This window comes from Oncorhynchus kisutch, linkage group LG15, assembly GCF_002021735.2.
Source record: "Oncorhynchus kisutch isolate 150728-3 linkage group LG15, Okis_V2, whole genome shotgun sequence".
Lineage (NCBI taxonomy): Eukaryota > Metazoa > Chordata > Actinopteri > Salmoniformes > Salmonidae > Oncorhynchus > Oncorhynchus kisutch.
The window spans coordinates 19,999,998-20,026,332 of NC_034188.2; positions in this window are offsets into that span (position 1 = coordinate 19,999,998).

The window sequence follows — 26,335 nt, forward strand, 5'->3', positions numbered from 1 at the left end:
CCTACCCCATGACCTTACATTATCTATAGATCAGGGTAACCTACCCCATGACTCTACATTATCTATAGATCAGGGTACCCTACTCCATGACCCTACATAATCTATAGATCAGGGTAACCTACCCCATGACTCTACATTATCTATAGATCAGGGTAACCTACCCCATGACCTTACATTATCTATAGATCAGGGTAACCTACCCAATGACACTACAGCATCTACAGATCAGGGTAACCTACCCAATGACACTACAGCATCTATAGATCAGGGTAACCTACTCCATGACACTACAGCATCTACAGATCAGGGTAATCTACCCCACGACACTACAGCATCTATAGATCAGGGTAACCTACTCCATGACACTACAGCATCTATAGATCAGGGTAACCTTCTCCATGACACTACAGCATCTATAGATCAGGGTAACCTACCCCATGACACTACATCATCAATAGATCAGGGTAACCTACCCCTTGACACTACAGCGTCTATAGATCAGGGTAACCTACCCCATGATACTACAGCATCTATAGATCAGGGTAACCTACTCCATGACACTACAGCATCTATAGATCAGGGTAACCTTCTCCATGACACTACAGCATCTATAGATCAGGGTAACCTACCCCTTGACACTACATCATCTATAGATCAGGGTAACCTTCTCCATGACACTACATCATCTATAGATCAGGGTAACCTACCCCTTGACACTAAAGCATCTATAGATCAGGGTAACCTACCCCTTGACACTAAAGCAAATGTATAGATGAAGACCACAGATCCAAACATCCCTTGTATAGTGTCAAGATCAGCAGGTCTAATAAAGGAATCCCCCATGGTACCCCCTACCAATAGTCCTGTCCCCTTAGCAGGGCTCCATCACTGCTGAACCAGTCTGACTCTTGCCCTCTTCTGTTGAGCCTATATTCCCCAGGCTGAGTGGTGTGATGAAGATATAACCGAGTCATCAACCTTTGGGGAATGATGTGACCTGTGTGATATCCTGGTAGTGACTCCTGCACAAAGTCTCTGGTATGATGGCCATCTTCCACCGTACAGAATAAAGCAGAAGCTATTGAGTTGTTAGGGGAGCGATTGGCTGGGTTTTACAACAGGAAAGTGATTCCCCTGAGCTGTCAGGATACATCAGTGGCTTTACTATCTGAAGACCGTAACTGGAGACAGACCTTGACTGGTCAAGGGTTCCTCACCAATGAAAAATTATCTTTGAAAAAATATATATATTATATAACTTTAAGTGGATATCTTAATTAATTATTATTGTACTTTTATTTAATGCCTTTAGATTACACATTTCACAGAAGTCAGAGGAAACAAAATAAATATACATTTAACACCCCCCCAGACTATTAAAAAAAGAATGAACCTAAAAAACCAACCAGACTAGACAAAAGTACAACAGAAATAAACTGCTTGTGTCCGAATACCATACTAGAGCACTACATAAACAGCATACTATGTACATATCATTGCATACCATTTAGCATGTACTGTTTAGTAAGAAGTATGCAGTATGCCACGGCCGCAATGCAGTACCTGAATGCAGCTCCTGAATGGCTCAGTAGGTGGGCATGGGCCAAGTGAGGGTGGATTTTTCCAAATTCAACTGACATGCATCCATTAATCAGCCTGATAATAGAGCCCCACAGTAGAAGTGTCATAATACCTAGCGGTCAAACAAAGGAATGATTCCAATAATTTTTTCCAGCACATGTTTTTCCAATAGAGAATTTTAGAAACACTTAAAATAAGGGTTGTGTTTCATGTAGGCTTACCCCGGTGTGACATTTTGATAACCATGTAGATCTCTCTAGGACAAAGTGACTTTTATCAATATATTTGGCTCTATTTACTCTGACTCGAAAATGCTAATTAGCATCAAAGTAGACATCACGCAAGACTACAAGTCCCTGCAAGCTCCTGCACTACATCTCTAGTTGACACCTTTGCTAACAGGTATTGTGTCAATTTAAAACTTGCACAAGACAGTTCAGAATTTTCTATTTAAAGAAATGTAGACAATTTATTCATTACGAAAATTTTGCTAACATTAGATAGTTAATCCAGAGATTCTTACCTTGCCTCGGTTCGGCAGTCTCGTCATGATCATTATGGCATTTGTAGTTCTTTATGATAGTCATATTAGAAGCTAATTAGCATTTCATTTTAGGGGGGGTGAATATATTGATAAGTCACCTTGTCCTAGAGAAACTTACACAGTTATCAAAACGTCACGACTATTGGTTGATTTCGGTAGCACATCCCCATATCTAATGAACAGCTGTTGTCAAAGCCAAAATGAGTATGACATCTGGTCATTTAAAGTATACTAGATTTTCAAAATGTAGCATACAACTCCCGATCGGCGCAGCGGTTTAAGGCTCTGCATCTCAGTGCAAGAGGCATCACTACAGTCCCTGGTTCGAATCCAGGTTGTATCACATCCTGCCATGATGGGGAGTCCCATAGGGCGCCGCACAATTGGCCCAGCGTCGTCCGAGATTGGCTGGGGTAGGCTGTCATTGTAAATATAAATGTTTTCTTAACTGACTTGCCAAGTTAAATAAAAAATATTATTAAACTATATATTTTTCGCACTCACACAGCTTACTATTTAGGACTCAAGCATTGGGTATTCGGACACGGCCACTGACTAACGATCAGCATATTAAAAGGCAATACAAATTAGAAATATCATTGTTGAGCCCAAGAAATTATAAAAAATATTTTAAAAAAATAGAATAAAACACACTTAGTTTATATACTGTGTACATAAATGTACAGTAGCAAACCTTTCACTACAGTATGACTCTTATTGCGAACCGTTCACTACAGTAGTATGACTCTTATTGGGAACCGTTCACTACAGTATGACTCTTATTGCGAACCGTTCACTTCAGTATGACTCTTATTGCTACATTCTTGATTCCGTCCCAGTCTGATAAAGGAATTTTCTAGTGTGCTATGTATTATATGATGAAATCATATTTCACAATGTTTTGAACTGAGGAGGACTAATACCCAACTATCTCTATTGGTGTTAAAAATGTGTCTGGTAATATTATCATTGAGTTTTCCACACAACGTTTGATACAATTCTGTCAATAGCATGCCAGGAGTGTGTCTAGGAGTCTGTTTTGATTTAGATGCCATCTCCAATATTCTCCCGTGTCGTCTAATGGATACATCACTTTGCTCCCTGAAAGACTGCCCTGTCTGTCCTCCAGCAGACCAGCATGTCTGAGACACATCATCCACAAGAACAAAATAATCAAACGGAATGGATACCTTGTATCATCTGCAACTCACCTGAAATAAGTCACATGTCGACTCTGTAGAGGATAATAAATAGTTGGTATTTTAAATCATATTAACTCAATTACAACTATATATTTTATTATTGCTGCCCCCACATTTATCACGGGGCATTTATTGCTGTTGTGACTGAGGTTATGTCAAGCCACAAGGTGGTGAGACTAAGGCACTTCATTAAACTGCCTCCATCGCTGGGTACTCAATCCCAATACACAAGAGACTGTGTGATTTTATCAAAAGCCCTGGAAATTGAAGCCATCACTATAAGGTGTCTGGGAATTAAAGCAGGCCTAGCTGGAGACATAGACATCCTGCAACATACAGATCTTGGATTCCTTTAGAGGACATTATGCAGTAAAGAAGGAGCATTCTATCTGTAAAGATACTGTTAGAGTTTGGAAAAATGTGCTCTGAGTAATGTCTGGACCACAGAAGCATAGAGGAGCTGCTCCGGGATATTAAGTGTTCCTGTCCCCACTTTGTCGATGTGTTTGGGTTCTCTGTAAGGTACGCTTGATTTTGTACATTTTTGGTCACAAGCAACTTCTACTTTTGGCATGTATCTAGTAAAAGGGCATTTCTGGAATGCGTAATTAACATATGACCTATCAAACCTCAACTTTAAATAAAGATAACACTTACAATGTAAAAGACTGTTTTAAAGCTTGTTGACCTTTTCTCAGGTCAACTGACTTTCCTCAGGTCAACTGTCTTTTCTCAGGTCAGCTGTCAGGTCAACTGTCTTTCCTCAGGTTAACTGTCAGGTTAAATGTCTTTCCTCAGGTCAACTGTCAGGTTAAATGTCTTTCCTCAGGTCAACTGTCAGGTTAACTGTCTTTCCTCAGATCAACTGTCAGGTCAATGGCCTTTCCTCAGGTCAACTGTCTTTTCTCAGATCAACTGTCAGGTCAATGGCCTTTCCTCAGGTCAACTGTCTTTCCTCAGGTCAACTGTCAGGTCAACTGTCTTTCCTCATGTCAACTGTCTTTCCTCAGATCAACTGTCTTTCTTGATGTCAACTGTCTTTGCTCAGATCAACTGTCAGGTCAACTGTCTTTCCTCAGGTCAACTGTCTTTCCTCAGATCAACTGTCTTTCTTGATGTCAACTGTCTTTCCTCAGATCAACTGTCAGGTCAACTGTCTTTCCTCAGGTCAACTTTCTTTCCTCAGGTCAACTATCTTTGCTCAGATCAACTGTCAGGTCAATGGTATTTCCTCAGGTCAACTGTCTTTCCTTAGATCAACTGTCAGGTCAGCTGGCTTTCCTCAGGTCAACTGTCTATCCTCAGATCAACTATCAGGTCAACTGTCTTTCCTCAGGTCAACTGTTTTTCCTCAGATCAACTGTCAGGTCAACTGTCTTTCCTCAGGTCAACTGTCTTTCCTCAGATCAACTGTCAGGTCAACTGTCTTTCCTCAGATCAACTGTCAGGTCAACTGTCTTTCCTCAGGTCAACTGTCTTTCCTCAGGTCAACTATCTTTCCTCAGATCAATTGTCAGGTCACCTGTCTTTCCTCGGGTCAACTGTCTTTCCTCAGGTCAACTATCTTTCCTCAGATCAACTGTCAGGTCAACGGTATTTCCTCAGATCAACTGCCAGGTCAACGGTATTTCCTCAGGTCAACTGTCTTTACTTAGATCAATCGTCAGGTCAACTGTCTTTCCTCAGGTCAACGGTCTTTCCTCAGGTCAACGGTCTTTCCTCAGGTCAACTGTCTTTCCTCAGGTCAACTGTCAGGTCAACTGTCTTTCCTCAGGTCAACTATCTTTCCTCAGGTCAACTGTCTTTCCTCAGATCAACTGTCAGGTCAACTGTCTTTCCTCAGGTCAACGGTCTTTCCTCAGGTCAACTGTCAGGTCAACTGTTTTTCCTCAGGTCAACTGTCAGGTTAACTGTCTTTCCTCAGATCAACTGTCTTTCCTCAGGTCAACTGTCAGGTCAACTGTCTTTCCTCAAGTCAACTGTCTTTTTTCAGATCAACTGTCTTTTCTCAGGTCAGCTGTCAGGTCAACTGTTTTTTCTCAGCTCAGCTGTCAGGTTAACTGTTTTTCCTCAGGTCAACTTGTCAGGTCAAATGTCTTATATCCTTGAGAAAAATGAAGTTGTAAATGTGGTATGATGATATATTTCAGAAAGTAGTAGTAAATACAACAACAGCAGCATCTATGTATTCCCTCATGTCTGTCTGGTGAGCTTTATGTAGGGATATCAGCAAGGTCATGACAAATTAAATAATGAGAAGAGGATCCCTTATATGGCTGCTTCGATGCCTCATAATGCTTCACTTGTCTTAGCTGGGAAGGTTACACAGTATTCTCATTGATTTAACTACCGCACACAAATGAACACAGCCATATAGAACACACATGTTGAGATCAAGCAGCTGATACATAACGCCACCAAGCAGAAAACAAATCCTACCTCCGATGCTCAGCTCGGTGGCTCTCCCACAACATAGTCCCCTTTACGGAACAATGGCATGGGAACATTTTCCTAGATGGCAATATCATATTCCCCCTTATCCATGTGAAGAATGTCCAAAACATAAATTCATGTTGGAAAAAATACATTGGAATATTCCGATTTATGATTTGATTATTAATTGTGTGGTTTAACTTATTCATATTTTATATGGTGGAAAAATAATAACCTAATTAGTTTAATTTGTCTTTGTCAAATGATGATACACTGTCCATACAATTAGGATAGATATTATATATTTGACCTGTGTTTTAAGTATTGTATGACATCACATGTTATGAATGTTTTAAAATGATTCCAGCATGGTTAGAGACCTTTCTGGAGGTGAATTGTTATCCAGCACCTCATATTGTCCCTGGAATTTAATTGTCCCATCACGTCTCCCCCCACTTAAATACGGTTAATTTGATCAATACTTAATTTTTTTCACCTGCCTCTTTTTTTCTTCTGCTGAGCGGTGATAAGCAGGCGAGGGGGCAGCGGGAGGAGTGAATAGTCCGTTTTTTTTGCTCTCCTCGGGCCTCTGCCATTCGGAGTGATTTAATTTATACCACAGTAGTGGCTCTGCAATTACCCTGTCTATTGCCGTCGACAGTATCTCACTATCTTTTAAATGGATCCAGCTTGACTCGTCCAGCCAGGCAAACAGTACAAATGATGCCATTCCTCATGCTGCGAGTGCTAAAGAGATAAGTTCCTTAAAGAGCCGCTCATTTATCAGCTGATACAAGGAGGATACTTACAAGCCCACACTGTTGTTTAGGCGTTTTGACAGTCTGCACCCCCCCCCCCCCCCCCCCCCCCCCCCACCCCCCTCTCTTTTTTGTAATCACCCCGTTGGGGTTGTCAGTAATTGATCTGATTTGTTTGGTGAGGCAGGGGACCCTTTGGTCAAGGGGACCCCATTTGGCCCATTGTTGTCCCTGACTCATGTCAATAATGTGCACAATGGCTCAAACAAATAAGCCACTTGACTTCTGTATTTGAGGAATACATACTGCAATCTCATGAACCTGTGAGTCATTACATGATGTGAATGTTGTGTGGTGTGTAGATACAGTTAACCCTTTACATTATGTCTTAATCTTCTGGCTGGAAAGCATGTGAATAACACACAGAATTGCCTCTGATAGATAGTGTTACGTTTGTTTATCAGTCTTTCTTAGTTTGCCGTTTTTCAAAATGTTACCATTAGTCTGTCCAATGTTGTGTTTATGTCAGTCCTATGGTGTGTTTATTGCATTCTAAAGCAGGGGTCCCCAACTACATTCCGCTGGGGGACAATTTTACCTTGAGTGGCTGGCCGGTGGGGAGGGGAGGGGGGCAGAACATAGTTATAAATCATTTGTACATTGCATATTGACCGCAAATGTTTTATTGTTTTATTTAACCTTTATTTAAGAACAAATTCTTAGTTACAATGATGGCATACCTCCTCGGCCAAACCCTCCCCTAACCCGGACGACACTGGGCCAGTTGTGCACCGCCCTATGTGACTCCAGATCACGGACGGTTGTGACACAGCCTGGGAACGAACCAGGGACTGTAGTGATGCCTCTAACACTGCAATACAGTGCATTAGACCACTGCGCCACTCAGGAGGCCCAAACAGATATAGAATCCCAAACAGATCTAGTATTTGACAAAAAATAAGATTATTTCAAACCTTAATTACATTTGGATAGGATCACATATGCCTCTCTGTTTATTGGTAGGAATACTTGGGAACAGATTTCCTCAATTCAAATATGTTATGTCCAACAACAGAAATTCAGAATATATATATATATATATAATTTTTTATTTTTTTGGGGGGGGGGGTCAAATCAAATCAGGGAAATCTTGTTCTAAAGTATAGTCTATTTAGTTATTTGGTGCTACATCTGTTCTATAGTGTGCATAGTCTGTTTCACGTAGTGCTGATTGTCTTATTGTGTGCTTAATCATTTTGTACTTGGTATTCCCTCGTGTCCGATCACTGATGGTCCAAGTCCAAACCTCTTGCACCTGAATATTATCCAGAATCATTTCTTTAAGAGTCCATGACCTGCATTAAAAAGTACATAGACTTCTAAAGCACTCAGATACTTAATTTAAGAAGCATTTTAAACAAGAGGTCCAAGTGGCCATTAACAACTCCTCATTAACTTGACTATTACACTAATTAATTAATGTGAGAAATTTCACAACCAGTTAGCAGCCAGATGGCTTACCTTCCAGAGGAAAGAATGGTCCTAATGTAGGAGAGTTACTTAAACGCTACAAAGGAACATGTTCATTTTCACATATTTGTTTTGTTTAAGTACTAACATTTAAGTTCCCAAGAGAGGCAAAAATCAGCTGCTGGATTCTAGCTTGCTTGACTTAAAAGTAATCTAATTGTGTAAGAACCATCACTTGTATGACAAATCTTGTTGGTGGTGTTGACATTTTTAGGGCTCAATTTTGTCTTGAAGTCCACAGTTGTATTGATTCAAACTATACTGAACAACAATATAAACGCTACACGTAAAGTGTTGGTACCATATTTCATGAGCTGAAATAAAAGATCCCCAAAATATTTCATATGCACAAAAAGCTTATTTCTCTCAACTGTTGTTCACAAATTTGTTTACATCCCTGTTAGTGAGCATTTCTCCTTTGCCAAGGTAATCCATCCACCTGACAGGTGTGGCATATCAAGAAGCATATCATGATCATTACACAGGTGCACCTTGTGCTGGGGACAATAAAAGGCCAATAAATTGTGCAGTTTTGTCACACAACACAATGACAACCGTAGACCACGTGTAACCCCGCCAGCCCAGGACCTCACATCTGGCAGGATTGCCTGAGACCAGCCACCTGGACAGCTGATGAAACTGAGGAGTATTTCTGTCTGTAATAAAGCCCTTTTGTGGGCAAAAACTCAGAAAAAAACTCAAGGCTCTGATTGGCTGAGCCTTGCTCCCAAGTGGGTGGACCTGGCTCCCAATTTATTTAAATGGACTAATTTCCTTATATGAACTGTTGCTCAGTAAAATTGTTTAAATTGTTGCATGTTGACTTTATATTTTTGTTCAGTACAAAGACTGTTGATGTAAATTGCCTCTGTAACAAAATAGTACTGAAATCCTTCTTTTGGCATTAGGTTCCTCTTACTACTAAGCCCCAAAGGGGGGGGGGGGGGGGGGAGATAGAGCACTGTTATTTATTCAGTGTGTCATTAAAGAGGATGAGCTGCCACATATATCCACGGCCAAAAGAAAACATTGTGGAGAGGTCATGAGTTAGGTGAAGACTCACCATGTTGAAATAGAGCCAATGCTTCTCTCATCTGGAGCTGTAATCTAAATGACCTGTAATGTCCTGGTGCAGGCAGATCCTCCCATCACCTCTGTCATCCTGATGTGATGTGCTGCATGAACCCGTCACCTAGAGCCAGGTCCACCTTCAACACCTTGCTACACCTCCACAGACTCCACATGCACACTACACCACAGTCAGCCCACCACACCACACAAAGGGACAGTATGTTCAAGCAACCTCCAATACCAACATGTTAGATCTGAGCTAACTAAAGAAAAATGTTCCTTTTAGGATGGATCTATATGTGTAACAACTGGTCTGTTCACACTCGAGTTGTATAGGTCACTCCTATATTTTTCCGGGCCAAAATGTATGCTTAAAAACTATATTGCTTTATTTTTTCCCACCATGCACTTCAGCCCCAACAGTATCCTTCCACTGGCATCCCAGCCTGTGTGTCCTGTCTGTGACAGGCGGGCAACGCCCCTGATGTGGAACTGGTCTGTATTCCATCTCAAATTAAACTGTGCCCAGACCATTTAATCCACAGATTAGGATATTTCTCATCGATAGCCTTTGATTCGACTTGTCGTAGGAAGTGGCCGTGCTTGTTCCCCATCCATTCAACATGCTTTAATATCTCTGTGAGAGTGAAAAGTGAACCCTGTACCCGTCCGTCAGAGCACAGCCGGAATGGTCCTTCTCTATTATAGTTAATTGAGTTTGTCCCTCCATGTCATCGAATGGGCTTTCTTATCGGGGCCGGCAGGGATCTGAGAGTAGACTAGCTCTCTGCTGCAGACCAATGGTGTTAATCTTCCACGTCACTCTCCTCTCAGCAAACAGCACCCAGAACTGAGGAAGGGATTCGCTACACCCCACTGTTCTCCTGTCCCAAAACAATGGCTCTTGAAATGGGTGGTCTTTTCAAATATTAGCTTTCCTATGTAAATATTAAGGTCATTATGTTGAGTTTGGTGTGTCATCTTGGTTTTTGTTCATTGTGTACAGTGGGGCAAAAAAGTATTTAGTCAGCCACCAATTGTGCAAGTTCTCCCACTTAAAAAGATGAGAGAGGCCTGTAATTTTCATCATAGGTACACTTCAACTATGACAGACAAAATGAGAAGAAAGAAAATCCAGAAAATCTCATTGTAGGATTTTTTATGAATTTATTTGCAAATTATGGTGGAAAATGAGTATTTGGTCAATAACAAAAGTTTATCTCAATACTTTGTTATATACCCTTTGTTGGCAATGACAGAGGTCAAACGTTTTCTGTAAGTCTTCACAAGGTTTTCACACACTGTTGTTGGTATTTTGGCCCATTCCTCCATGCAGATCTCCTCTAGAGCAGTGATGTTTTGGGGCTGTTAATGGGCAACACGGACATTCAACTCCCTCCAAAGATTTTCTATGGGGTTGAGATCTGGAGACTGGCTAGGCCACTCCAGGACCTTGAAATGCTTCTTACGAAGCCACTCCTTCGTTGAGAACTTGCACAATTGGTGGCTGACTAAATACTTTTTTGCCCCACTGTATGTGTGTATATGATGTGTGTGTGTATATGATGTGTGTTGTGTGTGTATGATGTGTGTATATAATGTGTGTGTATGTAATGTGTGTGTATATAATGTGTGTTGCTCATTATAGTCTGTTAGCCCCATCGCCCCTTGCATGATCCTGCAGCCAGCATTCTGGCTCCCGTCCCCTCAGCCCTGCTGCCAGCATTCTGTTCTGGCTCCCCTCTCCTCAGCCCTGCTGCCAGCATTCTGTTCTGGCTCCCCTCTCCTCAGCCCTGCTGCCAGCGTTCTGTTCTGGCTCCCCTCTCCTCAGCCCTGCTGCCAGTGTTCTATTCTGGCTCCCCTCTCCTCAGCCCTGTGGCCAGCGTTCTGTTCTGGCTCCCCTCCCCTCAGCCCCTCCAGCATTCTGTTCTGCCTCCCTCTCCTCAGCCCCTCCAGCATTCTAGTCTGGCTCCTCTCCTCTCAGACCCTCCAGCGTTCTATTCTGGCTCCCCTCAGCCTGTCCAGCGTTCTGTTCTGGCTCCCCTCCCCTCCAGCATCATGGCCCCATGATGATTTGCATGGCGTGTTTGTCTTAGCTAATCATAGCTTCTCCTCCAACAAGACTGGCAACATCAGAACATGGCTGTTTGTCTAATTAAGGTGCTAATTGAATTAAATGGCTCCGGTAATGAGCAGACGAGTAGCATAAAAAGCAAAGAGTCAGATCGAGCTAATTAACAAAAGCGGCACGGCTTAATTATACACACTAAAAATGCATGCAGCACTGCCCCCCCTATGTTGTTAATTGGTGCAAGGGGGAAATGTATGATAATTGGCTCAATAATAGTTGTGAGAATAAGGGAAGAGACGAGCTCCAAGCTGAAGGAGTAATTACATAAAACGACAGACAATCACAGCCTACCATTAATTAATAGGCAGGATATTTCACTCCTATTGCCCAACACTTCATGGAATATTACTGATCCACTTGTTCTGTGGTAATATAATCTCCTCTCTAGAGGCCAAGTGTCCATACAGGCAGCTTGTTCCATTATTTCCCTATTATCAAATAGGAGGCCATGTCTGATATGATAGATAATGCTTAGAATTCAGTTCAACATAAAAAAACAATTTTTTAAATCATGAACCAAATATTTATACTTACCATATGTATTTAATGTTTTTAACCTCTTCTAACCTAGCAGGCAATCTGCATGGGATTTCTTGACATCATTATTAGGAATAGTTTTGTACATTTTAGCTCCTGCTGTATATAGTGTTTCCAAGCCTCTCTGGTTGTATTTTCCACATTGTGTGTAGTGTAAGTCCAGAGAAAAGCATTTATATGAATAGTTGGAGAGATCAGGTACATTCATAGGAGGGCCTGCATCCCAATAGGGAGAGTTGATCCACATGTCAGCAGTAACTCTCCCAGCCAGGAATGGTATGCTGTGTTCTACAGCCAGCCTCGGAGGGCTCCTGCAATAATGCCCTTTTGTGTTTCCTATCCACCAGATTAAATTACTAATCCTCTCACAGTAAAGGAGCCTGGCTCATTTACAAATGCAATTAGAATTTCAGATAGTCTCCCAATCTTCCACTCATTTGGATCCCAATTGAACCTATTTTTCTTTCTTTAGTGGTATTTTTCTCTCCCTTTTTTCTCTCTCTTTCTCTCACTCTCTTACCCTCCCTCCTTCCCTCTCTCACTACTGATTAAGTGATTAGAGGTTATGAGTACTGTTGGAGATTAGTCAAGCAGGGAGAGTGTAAATTGGCAAGGATGTTTTATCAGTGCATGTCACAATATATGAAAGCAGATGTGCGTTCTCGGCCCTGCTCTCCCACATTACTGTTATAGAATAATTGAGATATTTTTTATTCCTCGCAGATTACCACTTTCACTGATCACGCTGTCACATCAAACTGAGCACTTCATTCGCCTTGTATGCACGCCAGATCTATTTTGCCTTCATAATCGGCTGATATTACCGCTGCACAAAGAAGATAAAGACATCAGCCTGATAGATAGCCAAAAGATTAAATGGGATCTTTATGACTTCTTTGATCATCAGTTTTGACTGCATGATAAAATGAGTCAAGTTGGGTACTGATTTGTTCTTTATTGGAAGCAAACATTAGCCTGGGGCAGCGAACCTTGGGGCTGACGCTTCTCATTTAAGGTGGAACCAGACAGACCCTTTGGGCTGTCAGACTGAATTCAACCACATGTCCCTTAAGAGACGCAAATAGTAAATAACATCAGCAGCTTTGTGGCTTTTCTATATGCATTTCCTCTTCTTCCAATATTCTTCCTAAACTACAACATACGAAACCAAAATGAGAAAATGTCTGTCTGTTTGCAAATGGAACAAAAACTAAGAATGAGTGAATTCAAGAGCTTTATCAGATAACTAGGGGGTTAAATACGATCCGTTAAATACTCGCTCAATACCTATCCTTATGTTTATGTCAGATACTTTAATGCCAGTGAATTCTGACACCCCCTCCCATACATATTAGGCCAGTACTTTTATCATTTGCTATGTTTTGTTGATATCTGTTGTATTGATATACACTATGCTGTTATTAAATCAGGTCATCTGGAAAAATAGCTTGGTTTGAAATTGAATAATTTTCACTGCACGCATTCACACACATAGAAATGAAATAATTTTCACTAGACACATTTGCCCGTATACACACACATGTGCACACAAATATGCACATGTACAGGCTCAAACCCATTCTTTGCAGTCCACCTTAAAACGTGAAGATTAAATGAGAGATTTTGCTATGCAGATCAAGGCTTGGGCACTTGCGCTGACAGATACTAATGTCTAAATCAGCGTCCCAGACCAGGCCGGGCCGTCGCTCGTGTTCACTGTAGAAATGTCACCTGTTCCCATCCAACGATTTGCATAATGCAAAGCTTCTCACTCGTAAAATACAGATTAAGATGGGAAGGAGAGAGCCATTCGTAAAGCACAGAGCCATTTCAGGCCTGTAGCCCCTGTGATTAACTCACTCAGGACTGCGGCTGCTGAAATGTTAACGCAACAGTATTAATTACGTGCCGACACACCGCGGCCATGCTGTAATGACCTTTGCTCATTCAAGTGCATGGCTGAATGTTCCATAACCAAGGTGTTATATAGTGTGGTGCGCAACACGAACTTCTGCCTCACTTCTATTGTGTTGGGCTATTGTGTTGGGCTGCTCTAAGACACCTAGCTAATTGGGTTGGGCTGGTTCTAAGACACCTATCTAATGGGGTTGTGCTGGCTCTAAGACACCTAGCTAATGGGGTTGGGCTGGCTCTAAGACACCTAGCTAATGGGGTTGGGCTGGCTTTAAGGTACCTATCTAATGGGGTTGTGCTGGCTCTAAGACACCTAGCTAATGGGGTTGGGCTGGTTCTAAGACACCTAGCTAATGGGGTTGGGCTGGTTCTATGGTACCTAGCTAATGGGTTTGGACTGGTTTCTAAGACACCTAGCTAATGGGGTTGGGCTGGTTCTAAGGTACCTAGCTAATGGGGTTGGGCTGGTTCTAAGGTACCTAGCTAATGGGGTTGGGCTGACTCTAAGACACCTAGCTAATGGAGAGTCATGTATTCAGCTTTTTGGAAGGATGTTGGTGATTAGGAACTCAAATGGGATTCAATTCAATATTTATTCAAATGCTTAAAAAGGTAAACAATCTGGAAATATAAAGGCTATTAATGATACAAACAAATGAGTAAAACAATGAAAGGTCTTTTGCAAGTTTTATGGAACTGACTGAGGCTTGACATGCCACCAATTTAATGATTTTATTTTCAAAACCACAGGATAATTTTGGGGGGAATTAAAGTTAATATAAACGTCTTAGATGTGGTACCATATCTTAAAAAACACAACCCTTTAACGTATAAAACTAAAGTGTTACTCATACGATAAAGTTATGGTCCGAGATGATATGGTTGAGCCACCTCTGAAAGTGGTGAAAAGTTTAGTGCAGGGACCTTTAGTTCGGAAATGAACCCCGAGACAAATGGCAAGAACAGCCTATGCTCTAGACATGGCTGCAGGCTTGTTACTTGGAATTAATACAATCATTTTATTTTAATAAAGGCATCTTTAGATTGGGCTATATGCTTGCACTGAAACGGTTTAGCATGCTTGGTCCTTTCATGAAAAGTTTGGTAAATGTATTATCTACCAGTGGTGGTTCGTGCAGTTCAAGATTAGGGAGGATTACTTTTTTATGAGCATGGCCTTATTTCTATTACAAGATAATGGTTGACTGTCATTCATATTTCATTCACCCAGCTCAAAGGAACATTGATAGGTTTAGTCTACTACATGATACAACATTTTCCCTGTACCCATCATGAGGTTACTACAACCTAGCCACAAATGAAAGTTTATAACGCAGGTGCACAAGTCTAGAGACAATGTGGAGTAATCAAGGTGACAGACAGATGCTGTGTCTAAACTTAACTGTTCAAGCAGCTTTAGTATTCTGACCATAGAGTTCTGTTCATGGAATTCCGAATGCGTCATGCATCTACACCTATATTTAAATGTGTCTTCCGTGTCCACAGTGTGTCCGGATTCCCTTTTCCTGCGCTATATTCAAATGCCAGTATGCATTCTGAAAACGGTGGAACAGGCTAAATCTGATAATAACACAACTACAACTTGAGGACAGTAGCGAACTACTGTAGCTAACTAGCCAGCGAACCCCTGTAACTAACCAGCAAGCTAGCTAGCAAAGCTAAAGTTATTGCAAACAGGTTAGCATAACTCTAGCCAAACAAAAAAACGATTTTTCCAATAAGCTAGCTGGCCAGCATTTATGAAGACTGCAAACATGTTCTTTACACATTAAAAACGTATTTCTCTCTCTCCTAAAACGTACATTTTCTGGAGACTTGTGGGCGAGTGCTGTTGACATCAGCCACTGTATACGTGGATGATGTCGCCCACTGGCTGATCACCTCCTGAAGTGGTCAGCCAGATCGGAACACAATCTGAACACAATCCGACCACAATGCGACCTGTATTTTCAATGCGATCTATTCTGATAGCAGAAGTCATATGTACAGTAAGTAGGCCAGTGACACATTCAATACCACCTTGCACATTCTTGCCTGCATCTAGCTGATCTGGGGTATAATCATTATTACAAACAGTTGCAAAATGTTCCGTTTTGGAACTAAAACAAGTTTATATTGGACAAATTCAGTTAGGTCCCTCCCTATTTCGTTCTGTTTGCTTCCGTTTAAAAAACATTTTACAACAGAATCGGCAGAATAAATACACCCCAGATCACCCGCACACACAGTTCACTTTGATAGTAGCCACATACAGCATCATAATTTTGCTGGTTGGATAGTTGGATTCCTTCTCGCATCTACTCGCTCTCCTCTTCTCACCTTTTCCCTTCGCTTTTGGACTTCTGTGCACAATACAACAGCTGTCTGTGGCCAGGCACAAAAACATATCCAAGCCAAACCTTCATACCATAACCGCTACACAGCCTACATTGTTGTTACCATATTAACATTATAGTCTACAAACTAAAACTAACGCGTTAGTAAACCCACAATCCAATCCATGTGTACAATCACGGCAACCTTGAAGACTTGCCGTGTTGGATAGCCTTAGCCAACTAGCGAACATAAATAGCATTCCTTTCTGTTTGAGTCAGGTTGTTGAGTAGGCTAAATTAGCTGCATTAGCTAAGTAAGTGAAAAATAAACTAAGAAGAAAAATACTTTGAAATATAGCTAGCTCTCTCTCTCCCTCTGCTGCTTCTCCTTAATTTGAGAAGAAAATAATTTGTTCAAAACTATTAAACTATTATCTTTCTCTCCCTTTGAGTCAACTACTCAGCACACTTTATGCACTGCAATGCTAGCTAGCTGTAGCATATGCTTTCAGTACTATATTAATTATCTGATCCTTAAATTGGACAAGAAGTTAGTTCACACTGCAATAGTGTGAGGCGGCAGGGTAGCCTAGTGGTTAGAGTGTTGGACTAGTAACCGGAAGGTACAATCTGTCGTTCTGCCCCTGAACAGGCAGTTAACCCTAACTGACTTGCCTAGTTAAATAAAGGTTAAAAAAAATATATACAAAAATTTATTCGGTTGGAGGATGTCCTTCGGGAAGTTATCATAATTACTATGTAAGTCTATGGAAGGGGGTGAGAACCATGAAGTCAATGTACCCCGAGGAGGACAGAAAATGGCTGTCCTCCGGCTACACCATGGTGCCATCCGACAGAGTGCTGTTACATTTCAGGTTACTTGCAGAGCTACTACTAATGAAAACACAATCTCAGGCAAATGAATAAGGCATATTACTGATTAGATGGTGTCAGATCTGATCACAGTGTGAACGTTAGGTCATTTTCATGATCACACTCAAAAAGGCAATGGCCCTCATTGGTCTTCTTGACGGCCTAACAAAGGCCTCGTACTGGACTCCCACAGCCCCCACGCTGTGCACCTAACATGGAGGATCACAGGGAAAGAGGGTCTAAGTGGAGACATATTAGGGTTAGTGCACATGGTAAGTACTCCTGGCAGTGCATGAGTTAACGAGCAGGATGGGATGGAGAGGGGGGTGGGGGCTGTAGGTGACTAACTCTGCATTAAGTGACATCTGACCGCAGACTTCTGGAATAGTTGGCTTATTAAAGAACGGGTAAGTACGCCCGTCGTCGTCCGTCCCCCGCCACGGCATGCTGGGATTGCCTTGCGGCAGGCCGATAACAGTGGCTGGCTGATAAAGTCGAATGGTAATGGCTTTTTACTAATGAGAAAAGTGCCGCTGATTATGATGAATAGCCTTGGACCAACAGGCTAAGCTGCTACACAGGCCTCCAGTTGTTAGTCTGGGTGATTTTTGCATTTCATTACGCCCCAGTGATGTACAGCCTGCCTCCTCTCCTCTCTCCACCATGTTTAACTCCACAGTGCACTCACTATCCCCCCCGCCTCAACTCAATCTGTCTATTGGGGGTGTCACATATTCTGGAAAATGGAAGATTTCTCAAATGGCCAATCCTGAAGCATCCAATGTAGTATATTTTCACTTAACTGTTCAAACTTATCCAGCAGAGGTTGTGTCTGCAACTTCCATTAAAGTTATACAGAATGAGAGACAATCATTGGCATTTCCAAAAATCAAAGTTTTGGAATTAGTCAAGTGGCAAGATTTCTAATACAGAAGCTATTGTTGATTTATGCAGTAGTTTGACACTTTAGATACCATTAATTTTAAACAGACATTTACGATGTGGTACATTTTTCATTTGTCAGGAGTTTCCACTACCCCCCTTTAGTAATTAAGCATTTATATTAAAGGTTCTACCATATTAATATCATTTAACCCACTGTCACCCCTCCTTTCCCCTGCCCTCTTGGAGTTTGCCTTTTAACCATTTACCATGATATGACAAATGGCACTTTTGAAAAATGTGATAAATCAATTAATAATAAATCACTGCAACACGTCACAATACATTTTTAATCTTTAGTGATTAGCAGTTCCACTGGCATGTAGTATTTGTTTGGCTTATTAAAACAAAAGATTTCACCATCTAAAGTTATATTACTCAAGTACTGTAAAAAAAAACATTCTCATACTGAGAAAGTCAGGTGCCTTGGTGTCAAAGGCATGTGCCTTCTCAGATTTGTCATATTTAAACAATTTCAGATGTTAAATGAATTACTAAACTTCCTTTTTAAGAACACATTTGATCTGTCAGCTGTATTTTGCGGAGGGGGCACACTGAGTTGACCAGGTTGTCCCTAGTAAGTGTTTTCTTCCAAGGTGCATGGAGCAAGGAGATGCCTATTCAGGATGTTAGATACTCTAGTGCCTGCAATTTCGTCAGTGGAGGAGGAGAGAGATTGTAGAGTGACACACACAGTGTTTGATTTGATTTTAGCTTCCGGTAAATGGCAGGAAGAATGTTTGTAAATGGATTTGATCAAGCTATGTAGCCTATTGATTCTTCTTAATGAATAAATGGAATTAAAATGTTTTTCTCTATAATACTAGTTACTTAGCAATTTATTGAAGTTGGAAATTCATAGAATGTGAATTCAGACATTTTCCACTGTGAAATTCATAGACTGAGCTATGCATGCAAAGATTGACAGACGTTAAGATTGTTATTTTCAAAAGACAAATGACAATAAATAGATACACAATTCATGAATTGCTTTAATTCTTGGGTTATGATCACATATAGCAGTGTGGCAGTTGTGCAAACACCTGAGGCATAAAAGTCTTTCAGTTCCGATGCAGACGTTTTTTTTCATTTAATTTCTGGGTAAGAATGAAGTACCTTAATGGGATTGTTTTCAATTAAAATAGTACAAAAGAAACAAATATAGCTTCTTAACAAAGAGCAACAACTTAAGGAAGAATTTTGCTTGCTGTCTGGGAGTGGTCTGAGTGGGGAGGGGAAACTAGCTGTTATTGGCAGAGAGCTTGAGGTTTTTGGTCAATTAACAAATTTACCACCTGCTGATGTCACAGGCAGGCCAAAATTCCATCTCATCAAACAGGCTGAAATTCCAGGCAGTCTTTTCAAACAGCTTTTGCACGAGAAGGGCATTATCTGTAACGCGTCCGTTATGGGAAGCAAGTACAGGGAGGGAATAATGGAACATAATGGAACAAAACAAGAGACACGAGTAGCGTACAGACATATATCACAAAAACAGAAACAATAACGCCTGTGGAAAGAACCAAAGTGAGTGACAGATATAGGGGAGGTAATCAGGAAGGTGATGGAGTCCAGGTGAGTCTCATGAGGCACAGGTGCGCGTAACAATGGTGGCAGGTGTGCGTAATAATGAGTAAACTGGCGACGTTGAGTGCCGGAGAGTGGGAGCAGGAGTAAATGTTACATTATCATCATTTTAACAATTTCACAGTATTATTCCAAATGTACATAAAACACAGGAAAATAATGTTTTCTTATCTAAACAAAGAGGTATGCTTAGATAACCTATGCAGGAATAAAACACGTATTATTTGACATAGAATTAGGCATAATGATTATGGCTCTAGATGCAGGAAAAAGCTGTATTAGATGTTTCAGTCTCAGCCTCCAGTATTTATGCTGCAGTAGTTTATGTGTCGGGGGGCTGGGGTCAGTTTGTTATATCTGGAGTACTTCTCCTGTCCTATTCGGTGTCCTGTGTGAATCTAAGTGTGCGTTCTCTAATTCTCTCCTTCTCTCTTTCTTTCTCTCTCTCGGAGGACCTGAGCCCTAGGACCATGCCCCAGGACTACCTGACATGATGACTCCTTGCTGTCCCCAGTCCACCTGGCCATGCTGCTGTTCCAGTTTCAACTGACCTGAGCCCTAGGACCATGCCCCAGGACTACCTGACATGATGACTCCTTGCTGTCCCCAGTCCACCTGGCCATGCTGCTGCTCCAGTTTCAACTTCCACCTGACTGTGCTGCTGCTCCAGTTTCAACTGTTCTGCCTTATTATTATTCGACCATGCTGGTCATTTATGAACATTTGAACATCTTGGCCATGTTCTGTTATAATCTCCACCCGGCACAGCCAGAAGAGGACTGGCCACCCCACATAGCCTGGTTCCTCTCTAGGTTTCTTCCTAGGTATTGGCCTTTCTAGGGAGTTTTTCCTAGCCACCGTGCTTCTACACCTGCATTGCTTGCTGTTTGGGGTTTTAGGCTGGGTTTCTGTACAGCACTTTGAGATATCAGCTGATGTACGAAGGGCTATATAAATAAATTTGATTTGATTTGATTTGATGTTTGAAAGTGCAACATTCTCCAACTTTTTGAATTCACCCCCCTCCATCTTCACGTGCTTTGTGCCCACTCTAAAAAATAAAAATGATGATGCCCCTGGTCAGGTGATATCCTAAAAATACAACTCACCCAGGAAATAAGTGATCAAGGATATCTTTGAGCCACGGTAGCAGCGCTGGACTCCTGTTCCTTATAGCCTTCAAGACAACTGAAAAGATTATTGCCCAATATGTTTAACCTTGTGTAGGTAGATATCCCCTATCACACAGTCTACAGGGGTAGATATCCCCCATCACACAGCCTACAGGGGTAGATATCTCCTATCACACAGTCTACAGGGGTAGATATCCCCTACCACACAGTCTACAGGGGTAGATATCCCCTACCACACAGTCTACAGAGGTAGATATCCCCTATCACACAGTCTACAGGGGTAGATATCCCCTACCACACAGTCTACAGGGGTAGATATCCCCTACCACACAGTCTACAGAGGTAGATATCCCCTATCACACAGTCTACAGGGGTAGATAACCCCTACCACACAGTCTACAGAGGTAGATATCCCCTACCACACAGTCTACAGAGGTAGATATCCCCTATCACACAGCCTACAGAGGTAGATATCCCCTATCACACAGTCTAGAGAGGTAGATATCCCCTATCACACAGTCTACAGGGGTAGATATCCCCTATCACACAAGTCTACAGGGGTAGATATCTCCTATCACACAGTCTACAGAGGCAGATATCTCCTATCACACAGTCTACAGGGGTAGATATCCCCTATAACACAGTCTACAGAGGTAGATATCCCCTATCACACAGTCTACAGGGGTAGATATCTCCTATCACACAGTCTACAGGGGTAGATATCTCCTATCACACAGTCTACAGGGGTAGATATCTCCTATCACACAGTCTACAGGGGTAGATATCCCCTATCACACAGTCTACAGGGGTATATATCTCCTATCACACAGTCTACAGGGGTAGATATCTCCTATCACACAGTCTACAGAGGCAGATATCTCCTATCACACAGTCTACAGGGGTAGATATCCCCTATCACACAGTCTACAGGTGTAGATATCTCCTTTCACACAGTCTACAGAGGTAGATATCCCCTATCACACAGTCTACAGGGGTAGATATCTCCTATCACACAGTCTACAGAGGTAGATATCCCCTATCACACAGCCTACAGAGGTAGATATCCCCTATCACACAGTCTACAGAGGTAGATATCCCCTATCACACAGTCTACAGGGGTAGATATCCCCTATCACACAAGTCTACAGGGGTAGATATCTCCTATCACACAGTCTACAGAGGCAGATATCTCCTATCACACAGTCTACAGGGGTAGATATCCCCTATCACACAGTCTACAGGGTAGATATCTCCTATCACACAGTCTACAGGGGTAGATATCTCATATCACACAGTCTACAGGGGTAGATATCTCATATCACACAGTCTACAGGGGTAGATATCTCCTATCACACAGTCTACAGGGGTAGATATCTCCTATCACACAGTCTACAGAGGCAGATATCTCCTATCACACAGTCTACAGGGGTAGATATCCCCTATCACACAGTCTACAGGGGTAGATATCTCCTATCACACAGTCTACAGAGGTAGATATCCCCTATCACACAGTCTACAGGGGTAGATATCTCCTATCACACAGTCTACAGGGGTAGATATCTCCTATCACACAGTCTACAGGGGTAGATATCTCCTATCACACAGTCTACAGGGGTAGATATCCCCTATCACACAGTCTACAGGGGTAGATATCCCCTACCACACAGTCTACAGGGGTAGATATCCCCTATCACACAAGTCTACAGGGGTAGATATCTCCTATCACACAGTCTACAGAGGCAGATATCTCCTATCCACAGTCTACGGGGTAGATATCCCTATCACACAGTCTACAGAGGTAGTATTCCCCTATCACACCCAGTCTACAGAGTAGATATCCCTATCACACAGTCTACAGGGGTAGATATCCCCTATCACACAGTCTACAGGGGTAGAATCTCCTATCACACAGTCCTACAGAGGTAAATATCCCCTATCACCACAGTCTACAGGGTAGATATCCCTATCACACAGTCTACAGGGGTAGATATCTCCCTATCACCAGTCTACAGAGGCAGATATCCCCTATCACACAAGTCTACAGGGGTAGATATCCCCTATCACACAGTCTACACGGGGGAGGTATCTCCTATCACACAGTCTACAGAGGCAGATATCTCCTATCACACAGTCTACAGGGGTAGATATCCCCCATCACACAGTCTACAGAGGTAGATATCCCTAATCGACACAGTCTACAGGGGTAGATATCCCCTATCACACACACAGTCTACACAGGGGTAAGATATCTCCTATCACACAGTCTACAGAGGGTAGATATCCCCTATCACACAGTCTACAGGGGTAGATATCCCCTATACACAGTCTACAGGGGTAGATATCTCCTATCACACAGTCTACAGGGTAGATATCCCCTATCACACCGTCTACAGAGGGTAGATATCCCCTATCACACAGTCTACAAGGGGTAGATATCTCCTATCACACAGTCTACAAGTAGGAAATATCTCCTATCACACAGTCTACAGGGGTAGATATCCCCTAATCACCAGGTCCTACAGAGAGTAGATATCCCCTAGCCACACAGTCTACAGGGGTAGATATCCCTATCACAACAGTCTACAGAGGGTAGATATCCCCTACCACACAGTCAGCAGTGGTAGATATCCCCTATCCCATCTACATAGGTAATATCCCCTACCACACCGTATACAGGTAGGTAGATATCCCCTATCACACAGTCTACAGAGGGGTAGATATCCTCCGACCACACGTCTACAGAGGGTAGATATCCCCTACCACACAGTCTACGAGGGTGGTAGATATCCCTATCACACAGTATTGCAGGAGGTAGTATCCCCTACCACACAGTATACAGGGGTGATATGCCCCTATCACACAGTCTACAGAGGTAGAATATCCCCTACCACACAGTATACAGGGGTAGAATATCCCTACCACACAGTGTGTCTACAGGGTTAGAATATCCCTAGACCTATCACACAGTCTACAGGGTAGATATTCCCATACCAACACAGTCTACCGAGGGTAAGATATCCCGTATCACACAGGCTACAGAGGTTAGGAGATCCCTACCACACAGTCCCTAACAAGGGGGTAGATATCCCCTAATCACAACAGTCTACAGAAGGTAGATATCTCCTATCACACAGTCCGACAGGGGTAGATATCTCCTATCACCACACAGCTCTACAGGGGTAGATATCCCCTTATGACACAGTCTACAGAGGGTAGATATCCCGATCACACATGTCTACAGAGGGGTAGATATCCCTATCTACACAAGTCTACAGGGTGATATCCCTACCACACATCTACAGGGGTAGATATCGCCTATTCACAACAGTACAGGACGAGTAGTCGACTATATCCTAGCCACACGTCCTACAGAGGGTAGATAGCCCCTATCAACAACAGTCTAAAGGAGGTAGATATCTCCTATCACTTCAGTCTACAGACGGGTTAGATATCTCCATATCACACAGTCTAGCAGGGGTAGATATCCCCTATGACACCAGTCTACAGGGGTAGATATCCCCTACCACACAGTCTACAGAGGTAGATATCCCCTATCACACAGTCTACAGAGGTAGATATCCCCTATCACACAGTCTACAGAGGTAGATATCCCCTATCACACAGTCTACAGAGGTAGATATCCCCTATCACACAGTCTACAGGGGTAGATATCTCCTATCACACAGTCTACAGGGGTAGATATCTCCTATCACACAGTCTACAGGGGTAGATATCCCCTATCACACAGTCTACAGGGGTAGATATCCCCTATCACACAGTCTACAGGGGTAGATATCGCCTATCACACAGTCTACAGGGGTAGATATCCCTATCACACAGTCTACAGAGGTAGATATCCCTATCACACAGTCTACAGAGGTAGATATCCCCTATCACACAGTCTACAGAGGTAGATATCCCCTATCACACAGTCTACAGGGTAGATATCCCCTATCACACAGTCTACAGGGGTAGATATCCCCTATCACACAGTCTACAGGGGTAGATATCTCCTATCACACAGTCTACAGAGGTAGATATCCCCTATCACACAGTCTACAGGGGTAGATATCCCCTATCACACAGTCTACAGAGGTAGATATCTCCTATCACACAGTCTACAGGGGTAGATATCCCCTATCACACAGTCTACAGGGGTAGATATCCCCTATCACACAGTCTACAGAGGTAGATATCCCCTATCACACAGTCTACAGGGGTAGATATCCCCTATCACACAGTCTACAGGGGTAGATATCTCCTATCACACAGTCTACAGGGTAGATATCTCCTATCACACAGTCTACAGGGGTAGATATCCCCTATCACACAGTCTACAGGGGTAGATATCCCCTATCACACAGTCTACAGGGGTAGATATCCCCTATCACACAGTCTACAGGGGTAGATATCCCCTATCACACAGTCTACAGAGGTAGATATCCCCTATCACACAGTCTACAGAGGTAGATATCCCCTATCACACAGTCTACAGAGGTAGATATCCCCTATCACACAGTCTACAGAGGTAGATATCCCTATCACACAGTCTACAGGGGTAGATATCCCCTATCACACAGTCTACAGGGTAGATATCTCCTATCACACAGTCTACAGAGGTAGATATCCCCTATCACACAGTCTACAGGGGTAGATATCCCCTATCACACAGTCTACAGGGGTAGATATCCCCTATCACACAGTCTACAGGGGTAGATATCCCTATCACACAGTCTACAGGGTAGATATCCCCTATCACACAGTCTACAGAGGTAGATATCCCCTATCACACAGTCTACAGGGGTAGATATCTCCTATCACACAGTCTACAGGGGTAGATATCTCCTATCACACAGTCTACAGGGGTAGATATCTCCTATCACACAGTCTACAGGGGTAGATATCCCCTATCACACAGTCTACAGGGGTAGATATCCCCTATCACACAGTCTACAGGGGTAGATATCCCCTATCACACAGTCTACAGGGGTAGATATCCCCTATCACACAGTCTACAGAGGTAGATATCCCCTATCACACAGTCTACAGAGGTAGATATCCCCTATCACACAGTCTACAGAGGTAGATATCCCCTATCACACAGTCTACAGAGGTAGATATCCCCTATCACACAGTCTACAGGGGTAGATATCCCCTATCACACAGTCTACAGGGGTAGATATCTCCTATCACACAGTCTACAGAGGTAGATATCCCCTATCACACAGTCTACAGGGGTAGATATCCCCTATCACACAGTCTACAGAGGTAGATATCTCCTATCACACAGTCTACAGGGGTAGATATCCCCTATCACACAGTCTACAGGGGTAGATATCCCCTATCACACAGTCTACAGAGGTAGATATCCCCTATCACACAGTCTACAGGGGTAGATATCCCCTATCACACAGTCTACAGGGGTAGATATCTCCTATCACACAGTCTACAGGGTAGATATCTCCTATCACACAGTCTACAGGGGTAGATATCCCCTATCACACAGTCTACAGGGGTAGATATCCCCTATCACACAGTCTACAGGGGTAGATATCCCCTATCACACAGTCTACAGGGGTAGATATCCCCTATCACACAGTCTACAGAGGTAGATATCCCCTATCACACAGTCTACAGAGGTAGATATCCCCTATCACACAGTCTACAGAGGTAGATATCCCCTATCACACAGTCTACAGAGGTAGATATCCCCTATCACACAGTCTACAGGGGTAGATATCCCCTATCACACAGTCTACAGGG